The sequence below is a fragment of the Mustela erminea genome, chromosome 1 (assembly GCF_009829155.1).
Source record: "Mustela erminea isolate mMusErm1 chromosome 1, mMusErm1.Pri, whole genome shotgun sequence".
Lineage (NCBI taxonomy): Eukaryota > Metazoa > Chordata > Mammalia > Carnivora > Mustelidae > Mustela > Mustela erminea.
In genome coordinates, this window is record NC_045614.1 from 29,527,089 (window position 1) to 29,539,422 (window position 12,334).

General features: G+C 39.2%; 1 protein-coding gene across 6 annotated transcripts in view; it reads right to left on the reverse strand.

Moving 5' to 3' along the window:
* The window catches only part of FHIT (fragile histidine triad diadenosine triphosphatase), a 1,423,921-nt gene that overhangs the window by 1,379,363 nt on the left and 32,224 nt on the right, over positions 1-12,334 (reverse strand). For all 6 annotated transcript variants that reach the window (XM_032359195.1, XM_032359190.1, XM_032359186.1 and 3 more), the window contains exon 2: positions 5,533-5,581. The gene's annotated coding sequence lies outside the window, so the exon portion shown is untranslated. The remainder of the gene's footprint in view (positions 1-5,532; positions 5,582-12,334) is intronic.

The following is a 12,334-nucleotide window of genomic DNA, read 5'->3' on the forward strand; positions in this document are numbered from 1 at the left end:
AAGCCAGTAACAGAACACTTTTATTTTAATTCTCGCTAGATAGTGCCACACCTATTCATGGGAAAAGGACTCTATTTCCCTTAATAGCTGGGAATTAGTGAAGATAGAATATAAGGAAAACAAGTGCCCTATATGCACGGCACTTTAAAATAGTTGAGATTCCCAAACAATACAAGAGCATTTTCAAGTCACACATGGGATATGAAGTGAAAATATTCTTGGAGGAAATCTTCTCTAATAATACTTACCTACTTCAGAGGGTGCTGGGAAGCTCTATTAACACCAACAGAATACTTTTAGATCTTCAAATAAAAGGACTATAGAAATGCAAAGTATTATTATTATAGTTCTGAAATAATTTCACACCTAGGGATGAGAAAACCCCAGGCCAAATTTTACTGCTTCTCTCCTGCCTGATAAACAAGAAATGCCACAAGCATGGGAGGAAGGGGGTGAAAATCAAACAGAACAAAGACATCAAAGTTTCTCTTTTACTTGAGCTTTGTATTCCCCCTAGATGTCATTTTAGGGGACTCCGGAAAAAAAAAAAATGAGTCCCTTTAAGGTCAGGGTTAAGTACAGAGACAATGTTCTTATTGCCTTTTTTTTCTTTTTTTTTTTTTTTACCAGATAAAGTAACAACAAACTGAGGTGAAAACATACCCTTGTCCACGTCTACAGGGCACAGTTCCTCTGTGCACCCGCCAAACTTAATATATTCAATATATTCCTGCAAGTCCTATTACCTTAAAAAAAGAAAAATTAACTGTAATTTTAAAACCAGGATTTCTACTTAGTGACAGAGCACAAGACTGTCCTCTGTTGTTGACGGAGGTGGTGGTGATGCTGGTGATGCCGATGATGGTGAGGATGGTGATTACAGGTAATGACAGGATATAGAACAGAAGGTCTCAGACCCTGCTGATCAATGGAATCACCTGTGGAGCTTTCTACATTGGTCGCCATCTCAGATCTACTGATTCTGAACCTGAAAGATAGACCTAAAGTGCTGCTTTGCTTTAACAGAGCCATTAGGATAACAGCTGAAGTGACAGTGTTTGCAAACAACGTCATGATTAAGAATGCAGACTTCCTAGAGAGACTGGCTGGTGGTTACTAGCTGTGTGACTCTGGGCAAAATACTTCAGCCTCAAGACTCAATTTACACATCTATAAGATGGAAATGCTATTACTGCCTACACCTCATAAGGTAGGTGCCTAGGAAAGAAAGCAAATTTTGAAAGCCTATGTTAATTACAAGGAAGGCCAAGAGTTCCACATTAAAGAACACATTACCAATCAGACCAACGTGATAATTTAAGTGTTAAATTTTGATTTAAGCAAAAATTGTGATATAATTATGTTAGGGGGCTGTGGGGACTGTCAAAGAACTATTGTTAAAATCAATAGAGAAGGGAAATAAAACCCAGCATAAGCACATTTTTGGCAACGGATAAACACCGGAAGTATCAGAGTTGAAAGTTGCCAATTGTGGGGTGTGGGATGGAAGGGTAGAAGAAATGCAGGAGGAGGGGGTAGGTGTTGCAGTTCTTCAGTATTTGCTGTTTAGTGCTGTTCTATTCAAACAAGGTAGATAGGTTGCTTTAAGAAAAATAAAGGTGAATTTTAAAAGATAATTCAAAACATGTATAATATTGGATGTCTTTATATACTAGGGTTACCATAAGGTTTTTCAATTCACCAAAACTTGCTTTTTAAAAACTGATTGATAGAATCCTTCCAACTGTACCACAAAAATGCCCAGGCGCTGAAAGTTTACCATAACCATTTACTATGTCCCCGGCACCCGCGGCCCTCCTTGAGGGATATAGCCACTGCCAACCACAGAGCTGCATGGAAGGTAGGGAATAATACTCCAAACTCACATTCTCGGCTTTTCACCCAGTGCTGGAGAGCAAGGTAGACCAGGGAATGCTGACAAGAGAGGGTAGCCTCCCGGGGCTCAGAGGAGCAAGGACAGAATGTCCAGCACAAGTACTAGGTAGAGTTTTATTTTTATTTTTGGTTTTTAAATTTATGTCCCTTTTCTACTTAGCCTTATATTAAAAAAAAAAAAATCCCTTGATTTTTCAATCTGTTCAACATAAATGGCATCATCGTCATCAGCATCACCATCATTCACTGATGCTATGCCAGCACCTGACAACTGGTTAAGCATTCTCACACACATTACGTTTATGTCAACCTCAGAACACCTCGATGCAGAAGACTGGGCAAAGGTTATCCTGATTTTACAGCTGAGACCTTAAGAAAAGTTGGGTATTTTGCCCAGGATCATAAAGCTACCAACAGCAGCGCCCAAACTAGAAAGCATGTTTCCTAACATGTCAGGTAAGTCTCTTTCCACCATACAAGGCACTCATGCTACTTATTCACAGTAGGAGTGCAAAATTGATGTTCCTGTGAAAAAATCATTAACCAACTTTGTTCTAGGCACTGCACAGAACACAGAAGTAGTCAGCAAACAAGACACAAGGGGAAACAGAGTGCACTTGCCCATTCCATTCTCGAGAAACCACAAGGAAGGCCAGAGACCAAAATAATTGAGTTTTCAATCACACTGTACACATCGTTGAAAAGAAGGTGTTCAGTAGGGCAAGGCAAGTGTTCAAAAGAAGAATAAAGATTCAGGGAAAAGCAGAAAAATACGTAATGAGTTTTGTTTGGGGAGGCTGGAGTAGGGGGAAGGAAATCACGGTCCATTCACAATCCCCAGCCCAGGGCCCCAAAAACTGGAGCGAAGATCTCTCTGCTTCTCTTGCCATTTCCAGCTCTCCCCTGACACACACACACACACACACACACACACACACACACACACACACACATCCTTTGAGAACTTAGAGAAGTAGCCAGAAGTGACTTCTCTCTACCAAACACAGGAGTCATGGGAAGTCCAGCAAAATGGCCCACTTTTAAAACACTAATTAAGAACTCTGCACCTTTTATAACCCACTACAAAACGTTCAGGTACTTACACATGATGGAAGGAAGTAATGAATGATATTTTCATTGTGAACCTCCAAACATAGCCCGTTTATTATCTAGCTCCTTATTGTGTCAACTATTACTTCAGCTTCTGTGGTTCCAAGACTGAAGCCAGTTGGCTAATTTGAGGAGGATTATTGGAAGAAGACTAGGGGCTCGGGGAATCATGGAAAATAAGCCTAATTTTCCACTGGAAAATAAGGCTTAGCAACCATCATTTGCCAAGACAGACATGGAGACTAAAGAATAGGAACTGCTAAGGTAGTCCCACAGTAGGTATGTTCAGAGCAAAATGCCCACTGGGAGAAAGGAGAATCCTCTAGCTCAAAACTGACACTGCACATGAACACCCACTTAATCAAGCTAGTGACCATGCACCCACCCCTAGGCCGAGTATAGGCCGCTGGGTATGGCCTCTGGTTACAGTTCCACTCACCTAACCACCCAAAAAGGAATCAAAGTGCTGTTAGGAAGGGAAAACAGATACAAGACAGGGAAAGAAAGGGAAAGGGGGACAAGTCCTCTACACTTGCCAAGACTTTCTTCAAAAATTCCTTAAGAACCTAACTAACTAGCAGTTAGATCATTAATTTCTGAAGACTCTATTAACTAATAATTGTCTACACACAGCCAAAGAAAGCATTTACCCTGATGCCTACAAAACTTCACCTTGACAACTTCTTACTTCCAGAGGCCTCGCTTCTCACTTTATCTGAAAGCTATCTTTTCCTCTGATTCCTAAAGACAAAGAAGAATTTGTCCTTCTTTAGTACTGACATGCTCATTTTGTAAACATTATCCTGAAGTTTCCAAAGAGCACAGACTTCTCAAAATGTCTAATGAATCAATTCAGAAGGATGCTGATTTGATGATAATGATGATGACAGTAATATTAACAAGAGCAGCAGCAACTAACACATACTGAGCATTTGTCGTGGGCCAGGACCTGTTCCAAGCCTTTAATACCTAATAATTCATTTAACCTTCACAAAAACCTTATGAGGAAAACAATATTATTACCTCCATTTCATGAACTAGGAAACCGAGACACAGTGGGTAAATAAGTTGCCCATGGTCCAACAGTTAATAAAAGTCAACCCAGGACTGAATCCATGTCTGACTCCAAAATACCAATTTAACAAAGGATTATCATTGAGAGCAGAGGAAAGGGTCTGTGCTGCGTGAAAACATTCTCCAATGAGAAATGGGAGCATCATAACGGTACCTAAAGACTGCAAGGTTCTGAAGCTTGCCACATCATCACCAGCCCCAATAATTTATGAGAATTTATTTCTAAGATGCCATCAAGTACCGTTTTACTCCAAGATGTGGCTCAGTGGTCCAGAGGTGTGTAAGTTATATGCCTGAAAACCATTAGAGAAAAATTCCATGCCAACCAGCCTTCATGCACCAGAGTTTAGTCATTCCAAAGCAGAACCTCCAAATGGTGCTTTTATAGCTCATGTTTTGATCATTCAAAAGAGGTTTTCTCCAATTTCCCTGCAAAAATCTTTTCCCCCTCAAAACAAACATTAAAAATTCAGCCCCAGAAGTAGATTTGTCATAAAGTTAGGAATAACTTAAAATATAAGGTAAATCAAAATGGCTTTTCGACTTTAACTTAAGTGGTCACGGTCATGATTGCTGTAATAAAAACGACAGGAAAAAAAACCTAAAATTGTCAAAAACATAATTGATGATGAAAACAAATGTTAAATTATGGCATATTTCACCCTGGCCACCAAAGACTCTTGATGAAACTGCAGCCCTGTAATTCCCCAGAATGAATTCTTTAAATTAAAATACTTCATGCAGAACAGAAATTAAACAATGAATCAAAGAACAATGCTGTACAGCGGTATGCTTATAAATATACCTAGCAAAGAGGAAACAATTACATTTTTCCATGTAAAAACCAACACAATTGTAATGTTTCACAGAAAGCCAATGGGTACTTTTCCCATTGCTTTGAACTTGGAAGTTCATTTCCTGTAACTCACTTAGGGTCCACGGAGACTGGGCAGAATGAAATTAGCTACACCAAACTGGCTGGGCTTTCTCCTTTCTACAAAACTAGCTTCTCCATGCAACTGCACCACTGACTTCCATGATAAATTTCATCCAACCCAATTCAAATGCCACTCTGCATTTTAGTTTAAATGCTTTATTTGGCCAGCTGGTTTTATTTAACCATCGACTAGAAGTGGTACGAGTGCATTCTTTTTCCAGCTAGCATTAATCTTAGTAAACTGAGCTCCATTGGAATGTCTTAACTGCTGAGAAGAAAGCAAAAGTCAGCAAGCATACAATTGCATTTGGCTACCCTCAGCACATCATTTTATTTCCTCCTGCTCTCTGCTAAGTATTGCTCAGCACTTTTGCCTAAGAGGGGGGACAAGCAGGTGGTTAAGGAAGTTGTCCTGTCAGCTGTATCTTTAATCCGAGTGTTTAAATCTCTGAATAAAAGAAAAATCAATGTTGTAAAGGCAATGTTTGTCAAGGCCATGTAATAAATACACTTACCTTTACAGACTGTTCTCAATGGATTTTCCTTCTTCTCTGAGCTTCAAAGCTGCAAAGAGATAAAAACAAAAGTAGGGTGTTATCTGTGAGTAAAACACCAAACGTTTCTTCTCCATGTCTCTAAGGAGAATTTCCATATGCCATTGTCTGTGGCACTGGCCAAGTAACCGGGGCCTCATACATCCCTCACAAAAGGCCAAAAAAAGACTGTCACCAAGTGCAGACAGCACACACATCAGGCCAGAATTCAGTCAGACACCCTGGTCAGATGGATAGTGAAATCTTTTGGGGTATGAGCACCTCAACAGCATAGGAATGGCCAATAAAGTGCAGAGACACAATTCTGGTAAACGCTGCGCAGCACACTCACTCTGACCGAGCATTTTATGTTCTTAACTTCTTTCTGCACACTCTATTTCCATTTCTCTGAAAAAGTTTTACATGGGGGAGCCCATTCCCTTTCTACGAGGCACATGGTCCTTCCAAGGAAATAGTATTTATGTCACACTAATATTTCAAGGAGCTGATAGAACGTCAGTACATCATTACTCATATGGTGACACCATAAGGTCAAAACTACTTGGGATATCCCTCTTTCTGTCACTCTTGTCTAGGTCCTAACATCTCATAATAGTGCAGTAGCTGGGAATGGCCAACTAATCCATGGTTTTCCCATGGTTCTTTTTCTTTTCCTTCCATGTTCTAAGTACCCACTTCAGTCCTTACCAAAGAAACCATTACTGCTGATGACTGGCCACTAAAGACCAAGACTTCTGGGCTGTGATATAAATCCTAGAATATTAATGCACGGGATAAAGCCTCTCCATGAGAAATTAGAAATTTTCCCTTCCCCCTGTTATATGGATTTCAATGGTGTTGGGAGAAAAATAACCTGGGATAAACACAATTTGGGGAAAACTACATAAAATAGTATAATACTGCATTTTTGTAAAATATGAGACTTATGGTCTGAAAACAGAGACCAACCTGTATGCCCTTCCAATTTAAACACACAGAAATGCTAACTAAGCAAAATATGGCAATAATTTGGAAGGACCAAGATGGTGGAGAAGTAGAAGACCAAGATATCATCAGGTCCCAGGAGTTCAGCTAGTTATCAAACCATTCTGAACACCTACAAACTCAACAGGAGATAGAAGAGAAGAAGGGCAGCAATTCTAGGGACAGAAAATCAACCACGTTGCGGAAGGTAGGATGTGCAGAGAAGTGAATCTGAAGCCACAGGAAGATAGACAGTGGAAGGAGGAGCTGGCTCCCAGCAAGTGAGAGAGTAGTGGAGCAAAAAATCATAACTTTTTAAGAAGTCTGCTCCACTGAGGGATGCTGCTCCAAAGGCTAAGCGGGAAGTGGAGCCCTTGCAGAGACAGTGTGGTCTCAGGACCCGCAGGGACACAAAAGGACCAGGGGTGTCTGAATGCAGCAGATCTCCCAGGTATCAGAGTGGGGAAGTCAGCTGCAAAGATGGAGCGGAGCAGTGGGCTTTCAGCTCAGGGTTACCTTAAACCGTGATCCAAGGCACACTTGGGCCACTGCTCTTCGAGCAGGGACCCTACAAGCAGCAGATCCGGGCAGACCCCCTCCTTCCTCCTCCAGCAGCGTGGGAGTGCACACCAGGAACCTGCTGGCTTTGGAGACTCCAAACGGGGCCGTGCACCAGAGATAGAAATGCTCAGTCACAGGCCTGGTGAGCACAGAGTATGACCAGAGATCAGGGAGATAGGAAGGATTGACTGCTTTTCTCTGAGGGCGCACTGAGAAGTGGGGTCCCAAACTCTTGGCTCCTATGTGGCCGGAGATTGGGAGGCCGCCATTTTCATTCTCCGCCTCCAAAACTGTACAGAAAGCATTCAGAGAACAAAAGCTCCAAGAGTGAACACAAGCAGATTATTTAGCCTGGCCCCTGGCAAGGGTGGTGCAATTCTGCCTGGGGCAAAGACATTTCAGAATCACTGCCACAGACCCCTCCCACAGAAGATCAGCAAGAACATCCAGCCAAGACCAAATTCACTGATCAATGAGAACTGCAGAACTCTAGAGCTAGGGGAAAGCAACACATAGAATTCATGGCTTTTTTCCCATGATCTTTTAGTCTTTCAAAGTTAAATTTTTTTTAATTTATTTTTTTCTTATTCTACTTTTTAAACTTTACCTCTTTCCAATTTTAATGGTTTTTAACTATTTTATTTTACTAATAATACCTTTTTAAAAATCTTCTTTACTTTTCATTGTTATACTCATATTTTATCCCTTAATTGTATTTAACCTTATTTCTTGTATAGATATAGGGTTTTTTTTTCTTTAAAATTATGGGATACAATTTCTTCTAATAGATCAAAATATACCCTAAATCTAGCGGATGGTTTTCTTATTGTCTCCAGCCTGATTACATTCTTTCCTCTCTTTTTTTTTTTCTTTTTTCAACCAACTTCATATCAATTCCTTTTTTAGAATCTTTTTAAATTTTCATCTTTACAGTCATATTCCACCCTTCATTGTGTTTACCCTTATTTTTGTATATATCTAAGTTTTTCTTTCTTTAAAATTTCAGGAGGTAGTTTCTTCTAACAGACCAAAATACACCCCAAATCAAGTGTGCAGCTCTGTTCTATTCACCAGTATAATATATATTTCCCCCCCCCAATTTTCTCCCCCCAGTTTAGGGTCTCTTCTGACTTGGCGAGTATATATTTTTCTGGAGTCATTGCTACCCCTTTAGTATTTTGTTCTCTCATTCAACTATTCTTACCTGGATAAAATGACAAGGCAGAAAAACTCACCACAAAAAAAGAACAAGAGGTAGTACCGACAGCTAAGGACCTAATCATAATGGACATTAGTAATATATCAGAACTAGAGTGCAGAATGACAATTCTCAAGGTGCTAGCTGAGCTTGAAAAAAGCATTTAAGATATTAGAGAATCCCTCTCTGGAGAAAAAAAAGCCCTTTCTAGAAAATAAAAGAACTAAAGTCTAACCAAGTTGAAATTTAAAAAGCTATTAATAAGGTGCAACCAAAAATGGAGGCTCTAACTGCTAGAATAAATGAGGCAGAAGAGTCAATTAGTAATATAAAAGACCAAATGATGGAGAATTAAAGAAGCTGAACAAAAGAGAGACAAACAACTACTGGACCACAAGGGGAGAATTTGAGAGATAAGTGATACCGTAAGATGAATTACTATTAGAATAATTGGGATCCCAGAAGAAGAAAGAGAGAGGGGGACAGAAGGTATATTGGAGCAAATTATAGTAGAGAATTTCCCTAATTTGGTGAATGAAACAAGCATCAAAATCCAGGAAGCACAGAGAATCCCCCTTAAAATCAATAAAAATAAGTCCACACCCCATCATCTAATAGTAAAATTTACAAGTCTCAGTTACAAAGAGAAAATCCCGAAAGTAGCTCAGAAAAGAAGTCTGTAACATACAATGGTAAAAATATTAGATTTGTAGCAAACCTAAGAACAGAGACCTAACAGGTCAAAAAGAACTGGCATGATATCTTCAGAGTACTAAATGAGAAAAATATACAGCCAAGAATACCATATTCAGATAGGCTGTCATTGAAAATAGAAGGAGAGATAAAAAGCTTCCATGACAAATAAAAATTAAAAGATTTTGCAAACACCAAAACAGTCCTCCAGGAAATATTGAAAGGGGTCCACTAAGCAAAGAGAGAGCCTAAAAGTAACAGACCAGAAAGGAACAGAGACAATATACAGTAACAGTCACCTTACAGGCTTTACAATGGCACTAAATTCATAGCTTTCAATAGTTACCTTAAATGTAAATGGGCTAACTGCCCCAATCAAAAGACACAGGGTATGAGAATGGATAAAAAAACAAGACCCATCAATATGCTGTCTGCAAAAGACTCATTTTAGATCCAAAGACACCTCCAGATTCAAAGTGAGAGGATGGAAAACAATTTACCATGCTAACGGACATCAAAAGAAAGCTGGGGTGGCAATCCTTATATCAGACAAATTAGATTTTAAACAGAAGACTATAATAAGAGATGAGGAAGGACACTATACCATACTTAAAGAGTATGCCCAACAAAAAGGTCTAACAATTTTAAGTATCTATGCCCCTATAGGGGAGAAGTCAATTATATAAACCAGTAAATAACAAAATCAAAGAAACATATTGACAATAATAACTGTAGGAGACTTAACACCCCTCTTACTGAAATGGACAGATCATCTAAACAAAAGATCAGCAAGGAAATAAAGGCTTTAAATGACACACTGGACCAGATGGCCCTCACAGATATATTGAAAACATTCCATCCCAATATAACAGAATACATATTCTTCTCCAGTGCACTTGGAACATTCTCCAGAATAAATCACATCCTGGGTCACAAATCAGGTCTCAACTGGTACCAAAAGATTGGGATCATTCCCTGCATATTTTAGACCACAATGCTCTGAAGCTGGAACTTAATTACAAGAGGAAAGTTGGAAAAAATCCAAATACATGGAAGCTAAAGAGCATCCTACTAAAGAATGAATGGGTCAACCAGGAAATTAAAGAAAAATTGAAAAAATTCATGGAAACAAATGAAAACACAACTGTTCAAAATCTTTGGGACACAGCAAAGGCAGTCCTGAGAGGAAAGAATATAGTGATACAAGACTTTCTCAGAAATAAGAAAGGTCTCAGGTACACAACCTAACCCTACACCTAAAGGGGCTGGAGAAAGAACAGCAAAGAAAGCCTAAACCCAGCAGGAGAAGAGAAATAATAAAGACCAGAGCAGAAATCAATGAATTGGAAACCAGAAGAACAGTAGAACAAATCAAGGAAACTAGGAGCTGGTTCTTTGAAATAATTAATAGGATTGATAAACCCCTGGCCAGACTTATCAAAAAGAAAAGAGAAAGGACCCAAATTAATAAAATCACGAATGAAAGAGGAGAGATCACAACCAACACCAAAGAAATATAAATAATTGTAAGAACATATTATGAGCAACTCTACGCCAGCAAATTTGACAGTCTGGAAGAAATGGATGCATTCCTGGAGAAATGTAAACTACCAAAACTGAACCAGGAAGAAATAGAAAACCTGAACAGACCCATATCCAGTAAGGAGATTGAAGCAGTCATCAAAAATCTCCCAACAAACAAGAGTCCAGGGACAGACAGCTTCCCAGGGGAATTCTACCAACATTTTTTTTTTTTAAAGATTTTATTTATTTATTTGACAGAGAGAAATCACAAGTAGATGGAGAGGCAGGCAGAGAGAGAGAGAGGGAAGCAGGCTCCCTGCTGAGCAGAGAGCCCGATGTGGGCCTCGATCCCAGGACCCTGAGATCATGACCTGAGCCGAAGGCAGCGGCTTAACCCACTGAGCCACCCAGGCGCCCAACATTTAAAGAAGAATTAATACCTACTCTGCTGAAACTGTTCCAAAAAAAAAAGAAATGGAAGGAAAACTTCCAAACTCATTTTATGAGGCCAGCATTACCTTGATCCAACAAAGACCCCATCAAAAAGGAGAATTATAGACCAACATCCTTGATGAACACGGATGCGAAAATTTTCACCAAAATACTAGCCAATAGGATCCAAAAGTACATTAAAAGGATTATTCACCTCAACCAAGTGGGATTTATTCCAGGGCTGCAAGGTTGGTTCAACATTAACAAATCAATCTGTGTGATATAATACATTAATAAAAGAAAGAACAAGAACTATATGATACTCTCATTAGAGGCTGAAAAAGCATTTGACAAAGTACAGCATCCTTTCTTGATCAAAACTCTTCACAGTGTAGGCATAGAGAGTACACACCTCAATATCATCAAAGCCATCTATGAAAAACCCACAACGAATATCAGAGCTAAGAGCTTTTCCCCTAAGGTCAGGAAAATGGCAGGGATGTCCACTATCACCACTGCTATTCAATATAGTACTAGAAATCCTAGCCTCAGCAATCAGACAACAAAAAGAAATAAAAGGTATCCAAATCAGCAAAGAAGAAGTCAAACTCTCACTCTTTGCAGATGATATGATACTTTATGTGGAAAACCCAAAAGACTCCACTCCAAATCTGCTAAAAGTCATACAGGAATTCAATAAAGTGGCAGTATATAAAATCAATGCACAGAAATTAGTTGCATTTCTATACACCAACAGCAAGACAGAAGAAAGAGAAATTAAGGAGTAGATCCCATTTACAATGGCATCCAAAACCACAGGATACCTAGGAATAAGCCTAACCGAAGAAGCAAAGAATCCGTACACAGAAAACTATAAAGGACTCATGAAAGAAATTGAGGAAGACACAAAGAAATGGAAAAAAGTTCCATACTCATAGATTGGAAGAACAAATACTGTGAAAATGTCTATGCTACCTAAAACAATCTATACATCTAATGCAATCCCTATCAAAATCCCATCCATTTTTTTCAAAGAAATGGAATAAATTATCCTAAAATCTACATGGAACCAGAAAAGATTCCAAATAGCCAGAGGAATGTTGAAAAAGAAAACCAAAGTTGGTAGCATCACAATGCCAGACTAAGCTCTGTTACAGAGCTGTAATCATTAAGACAGTATGGTACTGGCACAAAAACAGACACATAGATCAATGGAACAAAAGAGAGAACCCAGAAATGGACTCTCCACTCTATGGTCAACTAATCTTCAACAAAGCAAGAAAGAATGTCCAGTGGAAAAAAGACAGTCTCTTCAAAAAATGGTGCTGGGAAAATTGGACAGCCACATGCAGAAAAATGAAACTGGACCATTTCTTTACACCACACACAAAA